Source organism: Arvicanthis niloticus, unplaced genomic scaffold (assembly GCF_011762505.2).
Source record: "Arvicanthis niloticus isolate mArvNil1 unplaced genomic scaffold, mArvNil1.pat.X pat_scaffold_676_arrow_ctg1, whole genome shotgun sequence".
Taxonomy (NCBI): Eukaryota; Metazoa; Chordata; class Mammalia; order Rodentia; family Muridae; genus Arvicanthis; species Arvicanthis niloticus.
The window spans coordinates 11,199-37,677 of record NW_023046289.1 but is presented as its reverse complement, the minus strand read 5'-3'; the positions used below and the strand labels follow the sequence as shown (position 1 = coordinate 37,677).

The 26,479-nt window shown below is 47.4% G+C and overlaps 1 pseudogene across 1 annotated transcript in view; it reads left to right on the top strand.

Annotated features, from left to right (window-relative positions):
• LOC117702305 (microtubule-associated protein RP/EB family member 2-like) overlaps positions 1-25,767 on the top strand; it is a 41,991-nt pseudogene extending 16,224 nt beyond the window's left edge. Inside the window, exons 4-6 of the transcript XR_013070373.1 lie at positions 9,738-9,877; positions 15,455-15,613; positions 22,777-25,767. The product of XR_013070373.1 is annotated as a microtubule-associated protein RP/EB family member 2-like (transcript). The remainder of the gene's footprint in view (positions 1-9,737; positions 9,878-15,454; positions 15,614-22,776) is intronic.
• Positions 25,768-26,479: the final 712 nt, after the last annotated feature.

Sequence of the window (26,479 nt, the reverse complement as noted above, 5' to 3'; positions counted from 1 at the left end):
AGATTGTGTAAAAACAGGCATCTGGCAGCTGCAGTAAATGGTGTGGAATAAGGTCCCCAAACTGCAACATCTCAAACACTGTCCAAACCAAAACCAAATCTGTGGTGAATGACCAAGAGGAGCGGCTACAGTGGCTCCTTGCTGGCTCTTGTGGGTCTGTCCTCACAGTCTGTTCTGAGAGCAGAACAGTGACCTTTGAAAGCCAGCATTAAGACATACCCCTCTGCAAGGGCCCTGGATCTTGATGGAAGCCTGGGAGGACCTGTGCATCCACCCTCCAGTGTGTCTCTGTATCTCTGCCCTGTGCATTCTCTACCACAGCAAGCTGAGCTGACCCTGAGATGGTGAGACAGAACCGAAACCCATTAGACCTCCACACAGCCCGTTTTGGCCACACTGATTGTATCCATCACATCTTCATCTTGGTTTAAATCTTACCTTCTCGTTGAGGTCTTGAGGACCAGAGGATGACCCCTGCCTCTTCTGTGTTCTTCGCAGGGATTCTGGAGGATGTTCTAAGAGCCATTACTCTCTGTGAGGAGTAAGACTGTTAAAGCAAAGTGGCCAGCTCCTCCCCGCTTCCAACACACACACTCACACATATACTCACTCACATATACATGCACACATATGCGCATGCATACACACTCATATGCACACTTACATACATGTACACACACCTGGCTAATGGCTTTGCTACCCTGTTGATCCACAGAGTTCCCGAGGAGATTCAGCTCCAGTGGCCTGTGGGAACCCTGCAGGTCCATGAGAGTAGTTGAAACTGGAGAAGACCAAGAGCCTACCCCTCGTCACACATGCAGCTAACTGGGTCTCCCTGTCCATTCTGCTCTACCTTCTCCCGGAGCAGGGATGCTCTCATTGGCTTTGTCAATTACTAGCTTATTGTGTTACTGTTGAGTCCCATGTTCCCAGATGGAACTGAAACTCCACACAGACAAGCACCGTTTGTGCTTCATTTGCTACTTCATGCCAGTATCTGCTGAGTTTGCCAGCTACATGGTAGTTGATTGATTAATTAATTAATTAATTAATGAAGAGATAGTATAAGAACAAGCCTGCACTGTCGCACTCTGATTCTCAGTGTAGTTTCATTGGTGTCCCTCCTTCACTGGAGGAGGGACATCCCATGCCTTGGAGCTCATAGTGGTCTATGGAGGTTCTGGTAGAGATGAGTCTCTTCTTTGAGCCCAGCTCTTTCATTTTCTAGTGTCTGGAATAGAAAGCCTGTGTGTTTGATTGCTTTAAGCCAGATCTCATTTGCTGAGGAATGACAGTGATAACAGAGTGAGCACTATGTACTAGGCTTTGGGGTAGAAGTTGCCCAGATTTTAATCCCAGCACTTGGTGGGCAGAAAGCAGTAGACCAATGAGTTTGAGGCTAGTCTGCTCTGTAAAGTGAGTTCCAGGACATCCAGTGCTGCTCAGAGAAACCCTGTCTCAAAAAGCAAAAAGAAAAAAAAAAGGGGGGGGGAGGGTTCCCATGTTTTAAAAATTGTTTGTTTAGTGTGATTGTGTTTGCATGAGTTTAAGTATACCACATGCATGCAGGTGCCCTTGGGGACCAGAACAGGAGGTCATAAACCCTGGAACTGGAGTTAGAAGTGGTTATGAGCCTCTTGATGTGGGTGTTGGGAGCCTCAAGCATTTCTAACTGCTGAGCCAGCTTTCTCCATCCCCAGGTATTCTGTGTTTACTCCAGTGATCCTCCCAACTCTGGAAAGCAACCCCGTTCTTCCTGTCTTGAATTTAAATCTGGTAGGGTGGCAGCGAGTCACCCCACTTTAGCTATCAGCAGATCCAGGGTCCTTTAGATCCACGGGGCACAGGGCTCCGCTAGTGAGTACCACATCCCAGAGTCACCCTGAGATGAGATGATGGTGCCAAGTGCTGTGCCAGGTCTTCATTCCCACAGGATCAGTGTGGTTCATACTCTCTGCAGCCCTGAGCTGCTCCGAGAGGAACGGCTCATGTTATCAGCTGATACCGACTAGAAAGAACAGTAGCCTGGCTTTGCCACAGGCTGTCTTGGTGAAGACAGAGCCAGAAGGGCTTTGAATTGCTCCTTGCAAAATAAACAGCCAGCCTCTCAATGGGCTCATGAAAATCAGGGCCCCCAGAACCCTGTTAGAATTCCCTTGAGACTGAACCCTGGCCACCCCTGAGACCTTGATTTTTTTTTCCTTTGCAAAGTAAAATTAATGGCAGTCTACAAGGTGAAGGGATGGCACCGATTATGAAGGAAAAGACAGAGTCTTTATTCCTTGAGCTTGTAGAAATCAGTATCATATGGGAATGGTCTGTCTTCTTGCAGTCTGATGGCTCTGGTGTCAACTAATCTCAGAGGAAGGCCTTCCTGTGCCCATGGAATCTCTCTCCTCGGCCATCAGTCCAGCCCAGCTGTTTTCTGCCAGTCCTAGCCCTTTGTTTGATTTTAAAGCAAGTTCATTATCGCAATTAAAAGACAAAATATGTGTGCCAAGGTGAGGGGAACCAGGAAGTGATGTCAGATTCATCTGAGAATGATTAATTGATGCATTGGTGAGGTGTTGTCCACCTGCTGTGTTTCAGCTGTCCTATGAGGTTTTAGTGAAGGAGGCTTGTGGGGGTGGAACAGGAGAGGAACGGTCTCTCAAAGTAAGGAAGAGGTTAGTGGCTTTGTATCAGGGTGGGGGATGTCTGTGTCCATACACTTGAGTTTAACACTAATGTCCTTGACATTAGTATTAATATCATATAATTAGCTACTTTCCATTTATGGTTTTGGTAAAAGGAATCCAGCAGATTATGAGAAGATTTTTTTAAAGTCTTAAGAGAACTGGCCAGGAAGAGAAGAGACGACGACACTACTTTCCTTTGCTTCTTCCTCCCTTCTGAACCTTACCCAGCCTCCTGTCTCCAAGTGCAGCATTTTCCATACACATCAAGCAAGCTACTAATTACAGGCTTTAGACACAGCGATGCTCTGACTTCACCAAGACACTGAATCAAGCCACTCACTCCTTTTTACAACCGTGGATAAAATATCTTAGAATCATATTTATGCCCCAAATCCTAAAAGCCTTCATTAAGATGGAACTGCTCAAAGACAGGCATTGTGAATCACGTCCATCTCCGGTGGGGAAATGTTGGAGAATTATAGGGACTTGGGCAGAGTTTGTGTCCATTTCCCTCTGCTTCTGAACCCCCTTTTTATTTTGAAAGGGAAAATTAAGGGGGAATAGAAAAGCTTAAGGGCAGAACAGTCTCGTCTGAAACAGAGCTACTGCTGATTACGGTCTCAGGACGTTGCTGTAGGGAAAAAACTCTGTATCTGAATGGAAGTCAGTGACTGGATGGCCTTTAAAAATCACGATGGTTTCCACGTGTGCACCCTTGAAGCACGAGACCTGGGAAGATACAGCAGCAGAATGGATGGACATTTGGGCTGCAAAGAAGGCAGCCACCATTGAGGACCTTGGCTTTAAAGCCAGGAATGGACATTAGTCGAAGTGACCCGGTCCCTTGAGAATATGGAAAAACAAATATTAGCTTACATAACTGGATTATACCAATACTAACTTTACAGATAGCTGCATTTTCTTGATAACATTCTTAGGATGGTTAGTCCCAGTAAGCGAGAAAAAAATACCTGGCCCCAGAAGCTAGATATACTTTATGGTTGTTTAAAGTAAAAGGGAAAAAAAAGGTGTGACTAATAAAGAAGCGAAGTGTTCTGAGCTGAGCTGTGCTTGAAAGCAATACATACTATAGGCACTGGAAAAGAAAGAATGACGTCAGTGAACAAGAAGAAGCCAAAGATCACAGTTGTCTTCCTTTACATGTAGTGACTCTCTGGATGTGTGAGTTACATGAGGGTCCTTTACATGTGGTGACTCTCTGGGTGTGTGTGTGTGTGTGTGTGAGTTACTGATTATCCTTTACATGTGGTGACTCTGGGTGTGTGTGTGAGTTACTGAGGGTCCTTTACATGTGGTGACTCTCTGGGTGTGTGAGTTACTGAGGGTAAGTCTGTCCCCATCAGTCGCAGCACATGATGTTTTACGCGCCCACACTGTATCCTCCAGAAGAGGAGCTGACATGAGATACTCTGACTTGTATGTGAGGTGTTGCTAAGATGCCCTTATTCTGTACTTCCCTCTGCTTATTCATTTGGGGTAACATCCTCATTTGTCATTGATTTCTCTCTATCTGCTTCTCTCCAATCTAATCAGAATTGCAAAACCTCTTTCATTTGAAATATCAAATGCAAAGTCTTCTTGATCCATTACTGGGTTTTTCAAATGTGTGCTCCATTCCATGTCCTCCATGTGGGAGCTGTCTGTGTGTGGTGTGTGTGTGTGTGTGTGTGTGTGTGTGTGTGTGTGTGTGTGTGTGTAAGAGAGAGAAGGAGACAGAATGAGTATAAATGAGTGTGTGGGAGTGAGAGAGAGTATGTGTGTCTGTGAGTGTGAGAGAAAGAACTTGTATGTGTGAAAAAGTGTGTGATGAGTGTGTGTGAGAGTGAGAGAAAGGCGTGCGCCACCACTGCCCGGCAGCAGCTTTTAAGTCACTGCTCCTTCTTGCCCTGTTTGGGCCCTGACAGATCAGTGTTTCTTCATCTGTAAATTGAGGATGGTGTCCACTGTTAGAGGTTTGTAAGTGAGGAATTGTTGGATAAGTATTTAATAGTCAATGCAGCTAATCCAGAGAGTAAGGTCTTCTATCTGAAAATGAAGGGAGATTATTTCCGGTATCTTGCTGAAGTAGCTTGTGGTGATGACCGAAAACAAACGATAGAAAATTCCCAAGGAGCCTACCAAGAGGCCTTTGATATAAGCAAGAAAGAGATGCAACCTACATAGCCAATCCACCTGGGGCTGGCTCTTAACTTTTCTGTATTTTACTATGAGATCCTTAATAATCCAGAGCTTGCCTGCACACTGCACAATGGCTTTTGATGAGGCCATTACAGAGCTTGATACACTGAACGAAGACTCCTACAAAGACAGCACCCTCATCATGCAGTTGCTTAGAGACAACTTAACATTATGGACATCAGACAGTGCAGGAGAAGAATGTGATGCAGCGGAGGAGGCCAAGAACTAAAGGCATCCAGGGCACCAGCCTCCTTCCCCTCAAGAAACCTTTTACATCTCCATTCCTTATTCTACTTGGATTTCCTCTAGCAAGGAAGCCCACTCATGTGTATGGGATCAGTTGTTTATAGTCTTTTCACACTGCAGCTTTGGGAAAACTCCATCCCTTGGTTTGTGTTGTCTCCACCTTCCTGGTGTGCAGTTACTGCTGTAGAAAAGTATCAGTAGCTTCATTTCATATAAACACGAGTAACTTCCAGACACTTGTGTAGAGGACTAACAGCACATTTGGTATTTAAGTAATCTGAACCAGTTCTGCAAGTGGCTGTGTTTCATATTACTATGAAGATACAGGAATGTAGTGCATTACAATTTAAAGTAATTATAATAATAACCTCTTGATTTCTACATTCCTTTTCTGAACCTTTTTGGGGGTTTCCTTTCAGAAGCAACTTTTCCATGCTCTTATTACAAATTCCTTTTTAGTAGGAATCCAGAAGTGTTAGATTGAATGGGAAAGAGCTTAATGCATCTGGGCTTGGGGTCACAGATTGAAATGTCTCCTTGTCACATATTCTGGAGGTTGCATCTGTCTGTGACAACAGGAGTTTCCTTATGCATTCTTCATTTGCTGCTGTTTAAGTTGACAACTTCCTTCCCAATAAAAATTCACTCACGCCTCCTGCCCTCGTAGCTCTGGTATTCACTTTACCTTGTGATAGAAGTAGCATGTTGCTGCCAGAATACAAGCATTGCTTTGGGCAAATAAAAATGCATGTCCTTTCTTAATACACTAGAAAGGAGAAATAAAGTACACAAGTCCAAGTCTAAACTGTAGTACTTTTCCATGCAGATTTGTGCACATGTGCGAGGGTATCCGGTTTGTCCAGTGATTGCTCTTTAGAGAGTTGGACCACTATATTGTGTGTTTGCTAATCATTGACTGTAGTCCCAAAAAAGCCTTGTGAAAATGTTATGCCCTATGTAACAACAGAGTAGCATAAAAATAAAACTACATTTTATTAAAGAAAAAAAAAGAGAGAGTGAGAGAGATAGTATGTATGTGTGTGTAAATAAATATATGAATAAGTGTGTGAATGAGTGTGACAGAGAATATGTAAGTGGGGGGGTGGAGCAGCTGACAACTCCAACTCTGATTCTCTTGCCTTCCTCTTTCTCATCTCTACTGATATAGACCAGTGTGAAAGACCTGGTTTCTGGGTCCCAGCTGACCTCTACAGGATCCAAGAAACCAGTGCTATGTTAAGGCTGAGCCCATGGGCTCGGAGAACCAGAGCCACAGAGAGGTTCATGGCTGCCAGCTCTGACCTCTCCCATGAGCCATGTAAAACATGTCACCCAGCCTCCGTTCCCTTTCGATGGTCCTTCTCCTCTGCAGCTAACCATTCAGTTTGTTTCAGATTTCATTCGACAGTACCCTGGAGTCACAGTTAGTGGTAGCTCTGCATGGACAATGTTTAACAACTTCTTCCCACTTCCCTGTTCTTTTCTCGTGGAACTGATGTCAGAGTGTGAGGCCATGACTTCCTGGTACTCTGAGCTTAGTCACTGTCACTGGCCACATCTTTTGATGACTTACTTTGGGAGACCTGCCTAGAGTGATAAGTATATATGCATTCTCTTAGGAAGGCCTTTCTGTGAGCAGAGGCCAGTGACAGAAATATGGACAGCCCCACACCAAACCTGGCTCCTAACCCAGGCATCAGCTGACTGCACTCACTTCGTCGGTGGACTGGCCAGATTGCACATGGAAAGGAACCCCACATCGTAACTTAAAAAGGGGGCCTGGAAAGAAAACACAGGAAGGACCCAGCTGGGAGGCTGACATCCAAATGGTTTCTTTCTAGTTGGCTCTTCCAGTCAGTGACTTTGACATTGGCATCAGTACTTCAAAGCTTCCTGGGTGTCATTGCTGATTCACTGCCTCTGCTTGGGTGTTCAACAACATCTGGCGGTGCACAGAAGACATCCAGGTCAGGCACTGTACTTGCTGTACTTATCAGTGGCAAACCAAACAGATGCAGTTCCAGTATGGTGGTCTAGTTCAAGATGAGGCACTCAGGTGTCACCACAATGCTACAGTTGGTACAGCCTCTGAGGAAAAGGCACTGTGCCCTCCAGGGGATGAGACAGCACAAGCTGAGAACTGAAGGAAAGATGGAAGTCCTAGTTACTCAAAGGAGATAGATCAGATGTGAGATGGGGAGGGGTGTTACATGCAGAGGAGATAGAGCCCCAGCGTGACAGGCACAACATCCCAGATCACTGGCCTGTTCCCAAGAAGGCCAAGAGGGTACCATGCTGGGGCAATCTTGGGTGACTGTTACTCCAGAGAGGCTGCATCTTTATCATTTTAGCAGTTCTTGTGCATGGCTGTGGCAGACACTTACAGGGTTTTAGATAAGAAGCATTTCTTTCTGTACCTTTTCATTAGACCTCCTAGCTATTAAACTCTGAAAGGGCCTTATCATTGCCAAAGTGGTCTTCCCTGCCTGCTCCTCCATAGTCTGTTCTACAGCCGAAGGAGCCGTGCAGCAGAACTGAGAAGTCAGGTTCTGGAATTCTGTGTGAGAGAAAGTTTCTTACAGCAGTTTCTCCATTCTAAGCAAACCACAGTTTCCTGGTGCCCCCAGTCCACTCTGTACACAGTGCGGTCTCTGGGCCCACTAATCACCCTTTTCAGAGTGCACACTGACTTAAGTCACTCACATCTAACCATCTCAAGTCCGGTGGCCCTTGCCCTGTGCTTTTAAAGAAGATTCCTTTCTTCCTGATATAACAAAAGGGCATGTTTTTTAAAGGCTATGACATTGTTAAGACTTCCCAGAGGTGTGGATGACTCCCACCTATAACCAGTGACTCCAGGCACCTGAAGAGACAGCATATAAATTTTAACAGCTTTTCTGTTGGCTACAGTGTAATTAGGGTGTTGGTTGAAACTTGCAGCTGTTGCTACATGCCTGCCTTTATAATCCCTTGCCTCTGTCAGAAAGATTGGAAACTGAAGTTGGAAACCACAAACCAAGTTTTAATTGCCTATTTATCTATTTATCTAAAGTTGTTCCTTTACCAAAATGTATTTAGCCTAACATTTTACAAGGCACCGGGGTTGCTGACATGAGTAAGACATGTTCTTTGCCCTCTAAGAACATTCTAGAAGGGGAGAGGATGAGAGATTGCGGTGGAAATTCTGACTGGGCAGAGGGAACACACAGGAGATCATGTGGACAGGAGAGGACTGTTGCCTGGCTGGAACTATGTCAGTACAACAGCAAAGGGATGAGGGGTGCATCCCAGGAGAGGCCCGCTTCTTACTCTGAAGCACACCAACCTCTTTGTATATACCTAGGTGCTTCTGTTTGGGCTCCAGAAGCCATTCCTATGGCTGCGCTGTGTTCTAGACAGTAAGTCCACTGTGGGTTGAGTGTCCAGGGGGTGAAGGCTTACCTGAAGTAACAGTGTGGCATTATTAGGAACTTGGTAGGCTTCCTGCTATGAAGGCCCTCTCCCTTTACATGTCCTGTCTCCCATCTAAGGCTCCCGTTAAGTAACAGCTCTGGAGTTACTCTCTACTCGGGTACCACATATCTGTATTCTAGCATTTCTCGGCTTTCCCTGTTGGTCACGCCCCTCTCTCCCTCCCCTCCTCATGGCCTGAGAGACTTCGTGTTCCAAGGCATTTCATAACTTACAGCCATCATTCCTCATGCTAGGTAGGCTGCCCCTCCAAGCTGCTCCGTATGCCCCTTGCCCTGAGCATCTTCGTGTCTTGCCATAAGCTGTCCTCTCTGGTTCTGCACCATCAGCAGCTTTGCAAGACGTCCTTTTGTTGAAGAATGACATTGAGAAACCAAGAGTGGACCTCAGGGTGCTCATTACCATGTAGATGTCGCCATCCCTGTCCTTCCATTACTGAAGCTACGGACGGAGTTTACTAAAAGAGAAAGCAATTACCTGTGTACAGCGTCTCTTTTAAAGTATGAACCTGTCATGGGGCCTTTCTCAGAGAATAATAATTTGTGATGACTAAAGAACGTTTCCTGTCATTTACTTTTAATCATTCGTGTGTATGCAATATGTGATTTACGTGGTCATGTGTGGGGCACATGCATGCACCATAGATGGAGGATGGAATATAACTTAGGGTGTTGGTCCTCAAATTCTCTCTTGCTTGAGAGGGTCCTAAATGTTTGTCACAGAATGAGCCTGTCTCTACCTCCTATCTTACAGTAGGAGCCCTGGGCTATCACATCTGGCTTCAGAGAGGTTCTTGGGGTTTGAACTCAGCTCCTCAGGCTTAGACAATAAGGATTGACTCACTGAGCCATCTCCACAGCACCCAAAGTCTTTCCTCTGACTCAGCTTCACTGTAGCTGTGCTCTGAGGCCTGGAGGGAAAGGGTTAACCTGCTCACTGGAGCAGCTGCTCTCCAGGCGCAGTGCACTGCTGCCCCAGGACACTGTGGCTTTTGCTGAAGCTGATGGCTCTGACTGTATTGAGGAGGGGTTGGCACATTGCTTGTGGTTTTTAGGAAGCTCATTTTCTATCATGCATTTGCACTGTATCTGAAAATCTTCTTTAATGCTGGCTGTATTCATAATATATTCTGCTTGCTTCTAGGTGCGGCTAAGTCAAGTCCCGCAGCTAAGCCGGGATCCACACCTTCTCGCCCCTCGTCTGCCAAAAGGGCTTCATCCAGTGGCTCAGCATCCAGATCTGACAAAGATTTAGAAACACAAGTCATACAGCTCAACGAGCAGGTAACTCATCCCTCCACCCTTGCACCCTTGTCTCTGAGACCAGTGCTGTGTGTGAGGGGTGAGGAGGTCACGCCCACAGGCCTGGGGTAAGGAGTGACGGCAGTGTTAGTCACAAAGCTTGACGCCAAGCATGAGGATGTGGAGGGTGACACGGCCTAATGAGGCCACCCTCCCAGCTCCCTGTCCCTCAGGGCCCATCCTGAACTCCAGGCCTAGCCTGCCCACTCCTGGCCAGTCTAAAAAGTGTTATGGCTGCCTTAGAGTTCGGTTGGCTCCCTCCACATCCCTTCCTTTCTTTCAGCAGCTAGTGGTTGAGCCTGTTTTATGTGACGGAGACCATGCCGTGGTATAATAATAGCAAAATGGGTGACGCCATTCCCTCATTTAAAGCTACTGACAGCAGTGACACACCAGAGCCTAGTACTAAAATTAAATACAACACCAGTCCTCTACAGTGGCAGGAATAGGGTGCCCGGGAGCCCTGAACGACGGCTGTGTATTAAGTAGACATTTCCTCTGGTCTAATAACCCCTTATGATTATGGTAAACCTAGCTATACCAACCAACATTTCCAACTAGAGACCTTAGGTATGGGAGTAGGTGTGGCTTTACGGTAGAACACAGATCTGGCAAGCAAGAGGCCCTGGGTTTGATCCAGAGGCGTAGGTATGTTTTTTAACTTGTAATGCCTAATTTTTTTATACCGTTTAAGAATAATGAAACACTGGGTGGTGCTGTGCCCATTGTAGAAGCCATCCGCTTCCTGCACCAGGGCCCCGTGACTGCAGAGTCTTAGGCTATCTCCCCCCCCAACCCCCACCCCCACCCCCCCACCTCCCCCCACCCCCACCCCCACCCCCACCCCCTCACTACTAGCCTAGTAATGAATCTTCTGCTTGGTAAGGCAGGAGTCTGAAAAGTATGTTTTCAGTCAGGAATTTGTCACAGAGGCAGACAGCTGCCTAACAAAGGTGCTGCAAGTTGATCATATTAGCACTTGAGGTAAAACCTTAAGTCACCTTTGGACTCTGATCAGGTAACTGTGGAATGTTCTGTTACCTGCTCGTCTCCTGCTGGAGCCAGAGGGTTTTCAGAAATGACTTCTGCTCAGATAAAAAAGAAGGAGGAGGAGGAGGAGGAGGAGGAGGAGGAGGAGGAGGAGGAGGAGGAGGAGGAGGAGGAGGAGAGGAGGAGAAGAGGAGAAAAGAAGAAGAAAAAGAGGAGGAGGAGGAGGAGGAGGAGGAGGAGGAGGAGGAGGAGGAGGAGGAGAAGGAGAAGAGGAGAAAAGAAAAGAAGAAAAAGAGGAGGAGGAGGAGAAGGAGGAGGAAGAGGAGGAGGAGGAAAGGAGGAGGAGGAGGGAAGCAAGCAAGCAGGAATGAGCCTCAGGCCACAAGATTAAGACGACATACAAGTCTGAGTGGACCTTGTGAGAATCACAAGCCTGAGTTCATCATACTCCAGATCTGTGCCCCTTCCCAAAGCAACTGGAATTTTTCTGCAATCATTAGAAACTCAGGCTTCCAGTCGCCATCCCCACTCCCTCCCCTCCATCCACCATAGTTTCCAACCCAGTGGCCCAAATTCTGACCACGTGGAAACCTCCATTCCCTTGGTTGTGCCTTGCGGCCTGCCAGTCAGGCACTTCTCCTTGCAGCTGGCTCTAAGCTTCATAAACTCTCAAATCATATACACAAGGTCTGTTTCCAAAAGGCCTTGTCAATTCTTAGGACCACTCAAGAGAGGACAGAAGGAACAGGAAAGGGGAATAGTCTACCTGTTGTCCTTCCCAAGGTACTCCTGAGAGAGGCCTCGCTCCGCTTCCTGTCCCAACACCTTGATGTTGACAAGGTCATATACATCTACCTACACTTGTCCTTCAGAGGACAGGCGAGCACAGCCTCAGCCGCACAGATACTAGGTTCTCCAGCCAAGCTCATTGTCCTGGTGACCTGAGTCGCCGGATGTCTCCCTCTGGAGCCTCCAGGAGGAAGGTCCTGCGGCTAATGGGTGGCCCCACAAGTGCCCCAGTGTGGGAACTGAGAACACAGGGAGAAGGAAAAGCCAAGTGGAAATGCAGAGGCAGGACCGTGACTTATGGTGGTAATAGAGAAAGCGACAACTGCCATAAACTTAAGGAATTTTCATTTGCTTGGCTCTGTTCCTTACTCAGGCAGTCCCCCTTGATATACTACGAAAGCACACTGCACTGCGCTGCACAGTTCCAGCGATAGCCGTGAACCAGGCTCGAGGGAGGAAGAGGTGTAAACAAAAAGATTAGGAACTCTTTCTGGTCAGTGAGTTAGCCAGCAGGAAGTGGATCAGAGTCACTGCTGTCCCGGTGCCTCTGGGAGGACTTAATCTGTGGACATGCCGGGAAGGAGTTCGGAAAGCTGTGAAAGGAAACTTCCCTTATGGGATCTTTGAACTTGGCTTGTCTCAGCCTCCGTCACCTACCCATCTGCTGTGACCTGTGAGGAGACAGGATGGCATTTGTCTCTAATGGCACCATTCAAACGGAATTGAATTTGCCACCTGGTCTCTGATCATTTAAAATAGCTACTGGCAAGAGTATTTATTTGTTTGTTTGTTTGTTTGTTTGTTTATTGCTTTGTTGCCCAAACTGATCACATCAATTCTCCTGCCTCAGTCTCTTGAGTACTAGAATTACCGGTGTGCACCATCATGCCCAGCTGCTGTCAGTGTTCAGGGGGGCTGTTGACAGATCTGTACCCCTTCTCTAATCCATCAGTAAAACCAGTCTAGCCCAGCTCAGACTGAGTACCTCCACAAAAGCCACAGTATGCTGTGTAAACCACAGTCCAGAGGCTGAGCCTGGGTTTTGGGGGTTAACCGTGTGTCTTCTGTGATGAATGGAAATACCACCCATGCCGTGGTTTAACACTTGGTTCCCAGCTGCCTGTGCAGTGAGGGGAGGTTGTGGAAACTAGGAGCTGAGGCCTAGCTGGACGAAGCAGGGTGCTGAATGTGTTCCGCCTTGAAGGGTCTAGCCCAACCCCACCTCTGGTCTGGGTCACTACCGCCTGGCCAGCACCTACTGCTTCTGATGTCACAAACCATGTCCTCTGCTATGTCACCTGTGTCATGATGCCCCCCTGTCCCCGAACCGCAGGTCGTGATAATCCCTCCCTTAAGTTGTATCTGTGGAAAGGAGCTAGTGTAATGCCTCTGCTTGGTTTGGGGGAGCTGCACACTGTGATCCCTCTGCCTGACTCAGTGCAGGGCTGCAAGGGATTCTACAGCTAAGTTCAGACACAGGGTCTAGAATTAGGGCAGTTTTCTTCTCTCTGAAGTGCAAGCTGGTTATCTTGTATTTTTGCAAATGTGTAGTCTTGAAAGAATGAAAATTCAGGAATTGAAAAAAAAAAAATGAAAACTCACCTTCAAAAGTAGCTAGATGAGGGCATCTGTGAGGTCTACGTAGATCCCGACATAGATCTGTTTGTCAGATGCAGGGGAATGAATGGCTGATGGACCAGCATGTGTTTGAATGTCAGTAATTGCAGGGATCATGTACCAGAGGCCATATTAACACACACACACACACACACACACACACACAGGAGATTTAGATTTTGTACCTCAAAAGTGGAAAACCATGAGACTTCATCTCTTGCCCAGTGTCTGCGGCGCCAGGCCTTCTTCAGCACCCCCAGCCTCTTTTCCCAGAAATTCCCTGTGACCCTAGATTTATAGGATCATAAAAGGGTACACAAAGCAAATTAACTCATAATAAATCATAAAGAACTTTTACTTTAAGATAGTCCTTTGGAGTTAGCATGGTGGCACACACTTTTAATCTTAGGACTCAAAAAACAGGTGAATCTCGGCGGGTTCCAGGCCAGACAGGACTCTGACTCAAAAGCAAAAGCAAGCAAATTTGTGCACTAAGTAGCTGGTGCTATGCCTCTAACAGCACCACACAGGCAAACTAACTTGCTAAGGAGTGATAGTGTTCGTTTTCTGTAATTAGAGCATCATGTTTCTGTCAGAACAGTGTGCGCAGTGAAAGTACTACCATCCATGACTGAGTTGAGGGGTCTCAATGTGTGGCATGACAGCGCGCTCAGTGTGGAGTGTCAAAGTTCAGAGCCAAAGCTTCAGTGAAGGTGTTTGGTGAGGCACAGGAGAGCTTTGCCCGAAACACCTCACATCCATTGTGCATTGGATTTCTGATAAATTTTAATTGTTGAACACCATAGACTTTTACTACTGCCAGATATTTTTTGTATGCCCCCCTTCCCACCCACACATTCAGTTACACAAGCCAGTGTGGGGTCAGGACCCACCTCTTAGAATTTTTGCTCTACACAAATGTAAACAAAGTATTACAAAAGAGGAGGTCCTCGGGGACGAGGAACAGGGCAGAGTTTGGACCTGTGTGTGGCTGTCAGAGAGCTGCATCCTAAGATTTAAAAGTCAACAGCCACCCTGCCCCACCACCCCAGCCTTCTTCAGGACTGACACCACCCGAAAGTGGTCCTGTCTTTGTTGTTGGCCCAGAGCTTGCACTGACCTAGAAGTTAGAGACTCGACAACCCCAGAAGGTCCCTAGACCCACCCTGCCCTTCCAGGGATAACATAGAACCAGAGCCGGACAAACGGAAGCAGACGGGCACAGCTGGTGCTCCACCCCGCCCCATCTGTGTGCACCAAGATCTGCCCTCCCGATGACAGCTTGTGTCTGCTCTGACTCGGCATCTGAGGAGTGGATTTTAATACCAGTGATCTGAAGAAAGAAAGGGTCATTTAAAAAACACATAACTCTCTTACCTTCCTTCTCAGTGGACTATGACTGAGTGTTTGAGTCTGTTTGGGATGCTGTAACTAAATACCCTAAGCTGGATGTCTTGTGAGCAACAGAATTTTCTTTCTTAGCATTGGAGGCTGTGCGGTCTGATATCAAGATGTCAGCAGATCAGTTGTCTGGCCTCAGTGGGAGACCTAGCCTCACAGACTTGATGTGCCAGGGTCAGGGGATACCCAGGGGGTTCCTCACCCACTCAGAGGGGAAGGGAGCAGGGTTAGGGGGAAGGATTGTGGAAGGGGATCACTGTTGGGGGGGGAGGGCAGTGTGTGAGATGTAAAGTGAATAAGTATAATTTTAAAAAGAAAAAAATGTCAGCTGATCAGTTGTCTAGCCAGGCCCCAGTCCTCAGGGTCTCCCCATGCTGAGAAGGATCCCTAAGTGTCTTTCATACACAAATCTCATTCACTTCCCAAAGGCCCTGCCCCGTGATACCATCCATCACATTGTAGGGTTCTATTGTAAGACATTGTGGGGAGAGACAAACATCCCGGATCACAGCAACAAGATGTGGTCCGGCACTTGTTACCAAGAGAGGAAAGGCTTGTCTAAGCCCAGGTATAGCTATGCAGGTGAATGGAACACCCTGATGCTCCTGAGACTGGCGGCCAGGCCGGCTGCTTCTCTCTTACACTTGTCCTTCCATTCTCTGTCTGGTCCGGCTCCATCATCATTTTCATCGTACACAGACATAGCTGGTCACATATTTCTTACTCTGCTTGGGGTTTTCTCCTCTACCCACCCTTCTGCAGGTACATTCACTGAAGCTAGCCCTGGAGGGTGTGGAGAAGGAGAGGGATTTCTACTTCGGGAAGTTGAGAGAGATTGAGCTGCTGTGCCAAGAACATGGGCAGGAAAACGACGACCTCGTGCAGCGACTAATGGAAGTGCTTTACGCTTCCGACGAACAGGTGGGTGTGTGACGCTCCCGGCTCCTGGGTTCTGAAGAAACTCCTGTTCAAAGTGCAGCACATCCAGCCGTCTTAAATACTTCCCTGGGGTCTTGGTGATGATACAGCTTAGCTGGAAGCCTTGATGGTTCCAGAGAGGTAAATGTGCTGGTCACCAAGGCCTGTCTGCCTGTGGGATGTGCATCCACCGGTTAATTTGGGAGGAGCTGAGTAGAGATGGAGACTGGGGCTGAAACACACGGAGAGCTTCAGCTTTGAGCAGATGGACAGACAGTGAGAACTGTATGAAGATCTGTTTTTCTGGGGATGGTTAAGTGAGAAGACAACCTTTCCCACCACGTGAGCCCCACAACCGTCTGTTTTTATTACATACCAACTTTGTAGGAGGACCTGCCGCTGAGCAAGTGTGCAGGGGAAGGCAAGGCCCAAGGTGTAGCTTTGTGAACGTAATGAAAAGGTGTGCTGGGTGTGGTGGAGCAGACAGGAGTGTCAAGAATCAAAGTGAATCCAGGGCTATCCTGGGCTACATGGGATCCTGTTTTATTTTTAAAAATGGTAACCAGGCTTGGTGGCATATGCCTTTAATCCTATAACCCAGGAGGCTAAGGCAGGTAGAACTCTGTGGGTTAAAGGCCAGCCTGGTCTACATAGCAAATTCCAGGCCAGGCAGCCAGGGCTACATAGTGAGACTTTGTCAAACCAGCACAACAAAAGGAAAAGAAAGGAAAAGGGAAGGAAGAGGAAGAGAAAGAGGGAAGAAGAGAGGAGTGGAGGATCGGGGAGAACGGGCTGGGGCCAGGAAGGACACTATGACCAGCAGTTGACAGGCAGGACACAGAAACGCTGCCGAGTCAGTGCCGTCTGTGTGCAGGAGGGCATAGCCTGCCTGGCCCGAGGCAGAGTGAGAGACCTACTGAAGCTTCCCCCTTGTACAGAGCTGGGCTAGGGGAGGCAAGAGGCCAGGGCTGAGTGTCAAGCTTCTCCTTACCCTAGGTCAAAGCTGGTGAAGTGTTTGGCTCTCTGACACAGCGGCCTGTGGGTGCTCAGAGGGAACTATGGGAAAGTCACATGTACAAGTGTTTCCTCGGAGCATTAGTGAGCCACCAGAAAGTTTATGTTTGTTTCACGCGTGCCTGTAAATCCTAGCATTGGAACGTCCATCGGCTACAGGAAACTGTCCCGCGCTTGGGCACTCCCCGCCATTGCTTTCTTCCCTCTCCAGTTGTTTTTGGTAACTTCTTTCTTGGTTACTAGTAGCTCAAAGTGTGGATTTCGAAACCTTGGGACCCTGCCTAGTTAAGCCCCAAGGCCAGAATGATGTCACCAAATGTGGCTCTCAGCAAGGAGGCTGGTTTGTAGTGTGCCTGAGACCATTATGGATGTCCTGAGGATGTCCTGAGGATGTCCTGAGGATGTCCTGAGGATGTATGGATGTACCCCAGTTGCAGTGGCTGCCTCTAAAGCTTGCTTGAGATGACATCAGGTGAGCACACCTGATGAGTGTATGTGGCTGCCCTCTGTGCTGGCGGGTGCTAGCTGGAGCAAGGCCATCGTGCATGCTTAGATCTTCCCAGCAGTGCCCTAGAAGCAGGAAGGAAACCTTCCCCAAAGTCAGAACTGATCCCAAGAGGGAGGAGACCTGGTCCTGGAATATGGCCTGGTGAATTGTGTGACATCATTGAATTGCTGGCTGGGGATAGGCAGGTGAGCCTAGGGCAAGAACTTCACTGTCCTCTAGGGGGTGGCTTGAGGAGGCCCTGCCTGAAGGTCTACACTCAGTGTCTTTCTGCTATTCCAGCCCCACACCCACTAGAACCACAGAACAGTTCTTGAACTGTGAGCACACACAGGGCAGATGGCCCAGGAGCACTCGTGCAGAAGCTCCATCAGTGAGTAAGGCCAAATGGGTTCCTGTCTCAGCTACCTGGAGTCTGAGACTGACGCCTGGGCCTTGTGCTTTGTGTATAGACTGTAGCAGATGCTCTCATTCTCTTGGGAATCCTATCAAGTACATATTGTCCTGTTTTCTAGATAAAGGGAAAGAGACAGAAGAGAGCTTTGGTACTTTGTAAGTATCCAGAGTCTGAACCCAGAGCTCTCTGTCCCCTCTTTGTTTTGGGGGGCAGTTTGGTACTGAAGATTAAACTCAGCCTTGTGCATGCCAGGATCAAGCTGTACCACTGTGCAGCACTTAGCCCTTGGGTTACCATCAGGTGAAGAGAAATGTTTAAGGAAGAGAGACGTGGACATGGGCACACGCACTCAACTATCCCACAGCCAGGAAGAGAGTTAGAGGAACCAAGTATTACCCAGAAGGGGCATAGACTTCAGTCTCATGTGTTGCTGAAGGTGTGTCTTCACATGCGGTCCCTGGCTTAGTGTTTCCAGTTCAGGATACATTACATTGCAACTCTGTGTCTGGAAAATTCCCATGATATAGCAGGCTACAACAAGATTCCCATGAGGAATAAGGCATTTGATCCACAGTGTACCAGGAGTTCTTGCTGCATATGTGACAAGACTTAAGACCAAGGTTTCTAGACCTCGTTTCTACAATAAGAAAGGGAAGATATGTGTTCAGACACCATGCCAGATGGGTGTGTGCCATGCTGTGCAGAAGCACACGTGTGCACACTGGCCCACTCTCCATTCTGCTTCTCTGCTGAAGGCTCAAGGAGTCATCCAATCCAAGAAACCTTGGAGACTTCAGGCATCTGCCTTCATCTCTGAGGAGCATGGGTCCTGCTTCTGTGGCAGCCATTCGGAAGCATAGCCAACACTAGAAGAAGTGGGTCTAAGAAAGAGGCTGCCTACCCTATAGGGCTTCCCTCTGGAAATGCCTCTGTGTCATCATAAACTCCCATCCACAACCCTCAGATCCTCCATTTGTCCCAATGCTGTGTGCTGTGTCCCATACCTGGGTGGTGGGCAGGTCTGTGCTTCTGTGTGGGTCTGAAGAGTATGGAGTTTATAAAGAAATGCCTGTATTTTGCTTGAGGCTTTTAGCATGAGGATGTTTAACCACCTGAGATGACAGAGGTGTCAGGCTTTCCCAGAGGGGAACGTGGGTTGAAAAATCAAAGGCTGGATTGCATGTGTGCTCTTTGGCTAAACTGTCTGAGCAAGGTTTGGTTTCCCAGGAGTATTTGCTGGAGGAACTTCCATTTTTCTTCTTGCTGGTGACTGGTCACTGCCTCTTAGAGTCAGGCAATCCCAGAATATGATGTATAGATATAAAACTCCAGATTAGAGCAGTAATCAGGTTATTCAGCCTTGAAGTATAGAAGCATGGTGGAAGTTTGCAGAACAGATGGATCGCCAGTCAGGTATACAGTGCCTCTTTACCAGCCTCAGTATATTCCCCCTTCTTATGTAACTTGGACCACGGTATCTTGGCTTAATCACTGGCTTCCTGCCTGCTACTGCGTGGGTCCTCTCAACAGAGGTACAACAGCTAGCAGAGGTAGACTAGCTGACAAACAGTTGCTCATTTCCTGAGGTACTGTCGTGGAAGCCACTGTTAAAGTGAACTGAAGACTTTCTTTCTCCTCAGCACTTTTTTGAGACAATCTGTTTCTGTCACTGGGGAATCTGCACTCAACTGGCCTTGAAATGCTACTTGTCCAGAGATAGATGCAGCTCCTACCTCAGGGGAACTCAGACCTAGGGAAGGAGACAGCCAGGGACTCAGCTGACTGGAAAATGTGGCAGATTGTGATAAATGTGACAACAGAGACACAAATAACTTGTGTGAGACACACACTGCCTGAAGATCCCAGCAGACGTCACTATAAAGATGGCATTTGGGTTGGAAGTTGAACTGTGACTAAGGACAGTTACAGAGCCAAGATGGGAAAGAAAAGCACAGCCAACTGTGGCTGGCACCAAGTGGGGGGTGGGGGGGGGAGGAGGCCAAGTGTCTGCCATTTAGGGATCGGGAACATCAGCTTCTGGTGACCTCGGACCTCGTTTTCTATCCACCATGGCCAAGATCATTCTTTGACACTCTCTCCCAACCTGCCTCTCTTTCTGAGGGGAAGAGAGTAAAAGTAAAGAATAGTAACATTGCTCACAGCTAAGCATTTAGAGACGTAGAGGGGTTGCCATGGAAATGTTAGTATTCATCTGGTGATATACCAGTGTATCAGTCCTGTGTTCAGCATAGGTTTTATCAAGCTACCGCTGGGGAGCCTATAGTGGCATTGTGAAGGTCCTAAGTCAACTTGTGCCCAAGTATTAGCAAAGCAGCTAAACAGTCATGTTAGCTATTTACCCCAGTATTGCCCAAAAAGCATGCGCTGCTGATCAGCAGTCTCTGTAGGTGTGTGTCATCACCAACAGTTTCCCATGGCTGGCACTTTCAGCCTCGGGGGTGGGGGAGAATGCTCTCTCCAGCTAGAGACTGCAGAGCCAGCTCCTTGTTCAACCTTGACCTGAGGCGAGGAGCCTTGACTAGTGGTGAGCAACAAGGACCTGCAGCTTGTTCCTGGCTCCGTGCTTAATGGATTCTGGTCCTCCTGCTTTCAGGCCTGAACTAACTGTGTTATCCCATAGTTAACTTCCAGCGGTGAGGAGATTCTCTGTAAACACAAAGCACACCCCAATGTGCAAGGCTATACATAAGAACAATTATGTTAGAAAAGTGTGCTTCAAGCAGCTGAGGGCTGAGGATACAGTATGAAAGCCAGCATGGCAGACTGGGGGCTTAGGATGAGCAAGTCAGCATCCCCATCATATTGGAGGCTAGTGGCTACAGAGGAAGCTGGGTAGTAGTTACCAGCAGAATACACACAGAAGCAAGAAAGAAAGACAGAAGCTTAGCCAGAGGAGCAGGAGCCATTAATACAGAAGCAGGGTTAGGGAGAGAGACTTCCAGAAGTACCTTTTTCATGTGGGGAATGGACCCTGGACCCTCCCACATTCCCCTAGAACAGAGGACTCCTGCTCTGATTGAGGCCAGCACCTGCTTTCTGATCTCTGACCACCCACACTGCCAGTTCCCCCTGATGTGCCACTGTTGGCCAAGGCCCTGACTCCTTAGGCTGAGAAGGCTGCTACTCCACATGTTGAACAGAGGCAAAGCAACTGGCAGCTGATGCTGCCAAAAGAGCAGCCAGAGCAACACCCCGGGCCCTGGGATGGGAGGATCGGAGAAACAAGAGAGAGCAGGATGTCTGCCCATACCTTCCAAAGATGGGACACCTTCCAAAGGCGGTGGCAATGGTACAGTCATAGGCATAGTCAGGGCTCACATTTACCAAATCAGGTGGCCAGTGACCAAGAGCCAATAAAGGGCAATGCTAGAATCAGTCTCAGGTCTTCAACTCGATGTCACTTTGCACTTTCAGCTGCTGTAGACAAGGTAACTGTCTACTGATTGTTTGCACATTTGAAAATATATTCCAAAATGTTCTTGCACCAAGAAATTACAATCACAACTCACATTTACCATATTGACATGAAAAACATGAATCCGAGCAAGTTCCCAGCTCTAACTTACTGCTCCTCTGTTAGATGAAAGGAATGCAGTGCTGACTTGATCGGTGAAGCACACTTTACACTTGCTGTGTGTGTAGAGCAGTTGCACTGTAAGCCCAGAGCCGCACAGGTCACAGATTGCAGAGCTGGGCAGAGAACTCATAGTCAGTGCAGGTAGCCGTTACATTACTGGTCTCTGAGAAAGTGCCGTACAGCCTTGGCTGGTAGTCTGTCTTGGTCATTCATTCTGGAATCCATTTCTTCCCCTTGACGTGGCATATGTCGAATATTGTAGTGAATGAGATGCAATTCAATTGAACAGGGCTGCCCATCTCAAGAACCTCAGTCTCCAATAGAAAAGGGCTCCAGACATCAAGATTCCAGTGAGTTTCCTTTGAGGAGTTGAGGGAGATGGTTGGGTTTTGTTTTGTTTGTTTTTGCGAGGCTGGGGGTCAAACCTTGTGAATGATGAGCACATGCCCTCCCACACCCCACACCCCCCACCCCACACCCCACACCCCACACCCCACACCCCACACCCCACACCCCACACCCCACACCCCGAGTGAGTCTTACAGATGCAGAAGGCGGAGGGAAGATACAGATCTGACACAGGGAGATGGTGAAATCCTGTCTGAATTGGATTTTAATGGGCTTGCGTTGGCCTACAGGAAATAGCCAGGTAGGAAGAAGATAGGCTTGGCAGACCCAGAGTCAGTTTGTCACATGTCTGAATGTGTCAGCATGCATGCAAAACTGAATCTTGAAGTCCTGTGCTACTCCTGAGGGGCAGCTAGCTACTCTCAGTTTGCCTTACCCTTTCTGCTTAGGTGGTTAAGAACTAATTATTCTTTGTGACAAAAGCTGAGGCTGAGACGATGGCTGTGATCTGCTTCACTGAATAAATAGGACAAGTGGAGCCAAGAGGAGGAAAACTGACCCCATCTGCTTCCTAGTCAGGAGCAGAAAGTAAGCAGGTAGGGCCTCACACGCCCTGAAGATTCGTGGCAAGGTCCTGGAGCCACAGCTTCTAGCACAGTGCTGAAAAGGGGCCTCTTTACCTACAGCAGCCTGTGAAATGTGTTCTCACCCCTTTCCTTTCCCTCAGAAACTAACAGGTTACTTCTCTGGTGTCTTCAGTCTGCTTCATATTGGTGTTAGGTGACAGAAAACATCTCCTTCATGAAGACATTACCCAGGCATGATGAATGGCAACATCAGAGGGAACAGGAAATAGGTCAGAAGCAATGCATGATGGGCTGTTGGGGAGGGACGAGCATTCTACACACTTGTACAGGCCTGGGGTACTGTTTGAGGCTTCTTTGTGGTTACAAGGCTGAGGAGTGGCTGTGTCTGGCTTATCATATCAACTCTTACTGAGGAGAGCAAAGTGTACAGCTTGTTCTATGAAGGTATCCTGGGGAAACAGTTGGAAGAAGAGATGAGTTCTTAACGCCTGGTGGTTGTGCTTTCCAGAGCAGTCCTGCTTGGATGGCACTGGGATGTGAAGGTTTCCTGGATATGGGGTTGACACCAAAAAGCTGGGAAGCATTTGTGTGTTGAGTTGTGCCTGAGCCTGGCACGCTCCGGAACCTGGGGTTTAGGTGATTCATCTGATTAGGTCTGATACCTCACAGGGCCTGGAAGTAAACCCGTGTAGCTAAAACTCCTCCCCTATCCCACAGGAGGGCCAAACAGAAGAGCCGGAAGCAGAGGAGCAAGCCCGTGAGCAGCAGCCCCAGCAGCAGGAAGAGTACTGAACCGTCTCATCAGCTCTTGACACTTCCATCGTGCGTGGGGACTTTCCTTCCGGAGATTGGAACGTGTGTGGCCTGGAGCGAAGTAGAAGCCAGCTGTTCCCAACCTGCTCCCATCCACAGCGATCTTGCATCCGCCAGCCATTGCTCTTGGTTCCCACTTCCTCTGCCAAGATGCATTAGCAGATGGCCACTCTGGTCAGCTCCCTGCCAGGTCATAGGGTCACATACCTTCAACTTCACCTCCTGGCTGCTTGAGACTGGTTCTACTCCTCCCTCATAACAGTGTCCCGCCCAACACCACCACCACCACCACCATCACCACCACCACCACCACCCCTTTTTATCCTGGTGTGAAACAATGGTAATTTGATATATGGTATTTATATTGGCATTTTTCAACCCAGTGTCAGTAGATGTCACGCGCATTTGTGGTGCTTTGATGTTTTCGAGTCTAACCTCTCATAAATTTGGTCAGATAATTAATTGGAACAAAGGGAAACAGATATTTGATATGAAAGCCATATGACAGTAGCTTGTGTCATGGGGAAAACAGTTTCTCCCTCTACTCACAACACTAAAGGGAAAAAAAATGGATTCAGAACTATGACTTCAGGGCCCAGCAGTGTTGATAGAACAGCATATTAGACCACCACACAGTCGTTAGTTTTCAGACATTCGCTCACAGACAATACCATCTCAGCTTTGCCCTTACTCCGTGTGTCCCCACCCTCCTTCCCCCCAGGTTCTCCTGTTATTTTCTTTCTCAGGGTCCTTTCTTTGGTGGGGGTCCACTCCCCGAAAGATGTTGTCATTGGCAGTCTGCAGTTGCAAAGGTGGGTAAGGGTGGTCTCAGAAGGCACGAGGCTTCCTGCCTCTTCCCTCTTCCTCCTTGTAAGGGCTTCAACCCAAGTCCTCCAATTCACATTAAGGAATCCATACTAAAGGAAAACTTGAGGGAGGTACCCTACACGCCAGCCTCCTGCACCGCGTCAGTGCTGGCTGCCAAGGTTGGAAGCGAAGACTTGATTGATAGCATGGTTTCAAGAGAGAAGTGTAGCCACACACAAAACCACCCATGACTCCCGTCACCTTCTGGAGTAAGGACTCCACCCTCTGCCACAAGGGGCCCTCCTTGTCACTGTCATTTGCTAAACCATGGCAATTCATAAACGGGAAACATTAGTGAATTGAAAGCATTCCTTGTTTTTTAAACTAATATTTGCACATTTTCTTAGTCTCCTTCCTGATGGTCACCTGTCCTCCCCTTTTGACAGATGGAATTCTTTCCTAACTCCTTCCATTTTATTTGATTTTAGATTTAGGTTTGCTGTCTCTGGCCATATGGCCAGCAAGTGCAGAGAAATGAGAAACAAATGTGCCCACCCCACCTTCCACTTAAAAGAGAAAAAAAATCTCAAAATAAATTTCTGAATTATGCATCATAAAGCTTCGAAATTTCTTTATTAATTGATGGGATACCTTAAATTCTAGCGTTGAAGCTTCACAACAAGAGAAAGCTTTCCAAAATAAACCTTCACAGCAGCGTTGTGTGTAACTGAGGTCCATGTGGCAAAGATGGCTTGTATTTCTGAAATGATCACAACACGCTGTGCAGACGTGAACAGATGTTCCATGGTGTTTGGTTCTCCTTCCTTCTCTCTCCTGCTCATTCAGCCCGTCAGCGCATCTCTCTGAGGCTGGGAAGCCTCTCCCCTCGCAGTGACGTCCTCCCATGCCTGGCCGAGGTAGTGGCTGTGCTCCACAGAGCATCAGGCATCATGATGCTTTCCTGAGCCTTTTTTAGTCACTCACTTTGTTTTTGGTTTTTTAATAGCTATTATAAAGAGGTACAATAAGCAGCTATTCACAGATACCTGGGTGGTTCCTGTACCTGCCCAGGACATCTTAATACCCAGGGATGGGGGATTCATGGCCACACTCCTGTGAATGGGTACCAGGGAGTCAGGATCTTTCTTCTCCCAATACCTCTTGCTGGAAGCACTCTGTTCCTCCACCTCCCTGCACTACTAAGCTGGAGACCTACTGGCTACATGTCTGAAAAGAATGTCACCCTGGCTAGTGTACTCCATCTTCCTTCCTAGTGGCTCAGGCCAGGCCATTCATCCATTTTAGAGAGAAGCCGTACCTCCTGTGTCCATCTTAAATATCTTGTGAAGTGCTATGTCCCGGATGGTGCCATGGATGTTTTGGGGGAATCCTTTGCAGCTATTTCCACCCCTGACTCTGGGCATCCACCATTCGTGGATGGCAGAACATATTCATTCTCTTATCTTGGCATTCAGGCACACAGTCCTCTAAGCTCCAGCTCAGCCACAGAACATCACATTGGTCCAGAGGCAACCCAGCATGGGTCCCTGCTCCTCCCTCTCAAGAAGTTGATTTTTGCCTCAGTTTGCCCACACCCACTGTTGGCCGTAAGTGCTTCCATTACCACTGTCAGATTGGAAGTGATTGAAGCAAGGGATGAAGAGAAAGCTCCCATTCTAAGTAGAGAAGCAGGAAAACAATGTTCAAATTCAAACACCCTGTTGAACTGAGAGAAGTAAATTCCAGAAGGGAACCAAGATTTCCTCCCTTTGCTGGTGAGTGTTTCCATTATTCCGTTAAGGTTTAATATGCATTCAAATTACTTTTACTAAACAGTACACCATAAAGCTTTTGTTATATATTAAATGTAAACTGAAAGGAATGTACACATATGTATTGTTAATTATAAATATCGATAAGTAATGGCATAGTAGATGAAGAGGTCTTATTCAGATGCATCACGTTCATTTGACATTACCCACCTATTGTCGCATGGTAGGATAGCTTTTTGTCTCTGAATATGTGAATAACTTGACTTGCGTTGATCTTTTTACATATTTAATAAAAAAAAATATATGTTAAAATCTGCCTGGACTTAAAGATTCTTGCGTTCTTATCTGAACAGTTGTCTTCCAGTGAGTACTTGTCTGTGTGACAGGATATCTGTGTGGATTCACAGATCAGTAAATACTCTGTTGCTGACTTACACAGGGAAAGGGAAGGTTTCTTCATATGTGTTGATGGATAAGTGTTTTAAAGGGAAGTACAGGTTCTTACTTGAAATCAAATGTAACAACTGTAATATCTTAGAATTTACTGTTGTTTCAATTTTACTAAGTGTCATAGTTAAGATTACTGTTTCGGTGATGAAACACTATGACCAAAAGCAACTTGGAGAGGAAAGGTTTTATTTGGCTTACAAATCCTGAATCATTCACTGAGAGAAGCCAAGACAGGAACTCAAATAGGGCAGGAACCTGGGGGCAGGAGCTGATGCAGAAGCCATGAAGGGGTGCTGCTTACTGACTAGCTTCACATGGTTTGCCTATTTTCTTATAGAACCCAGGACCACCAGCCTACAGATGGCACCACCCACAATGGACTGGGCCCTCCCCCATCAATTACTAGTTAAGAAAACGCCCCACAGACTTGCCTACATGAAACGTTTCCTCAGTTGAAATTCCTTTTTCTCAGATGACTATAGCTTGTGTCAAGTTGGTATATAAGTTTCATTCCTCTACAGAACACTCACTAATACACTAATAATAATTTCTATCAGAAGGACCCAGCGCTTTGTATG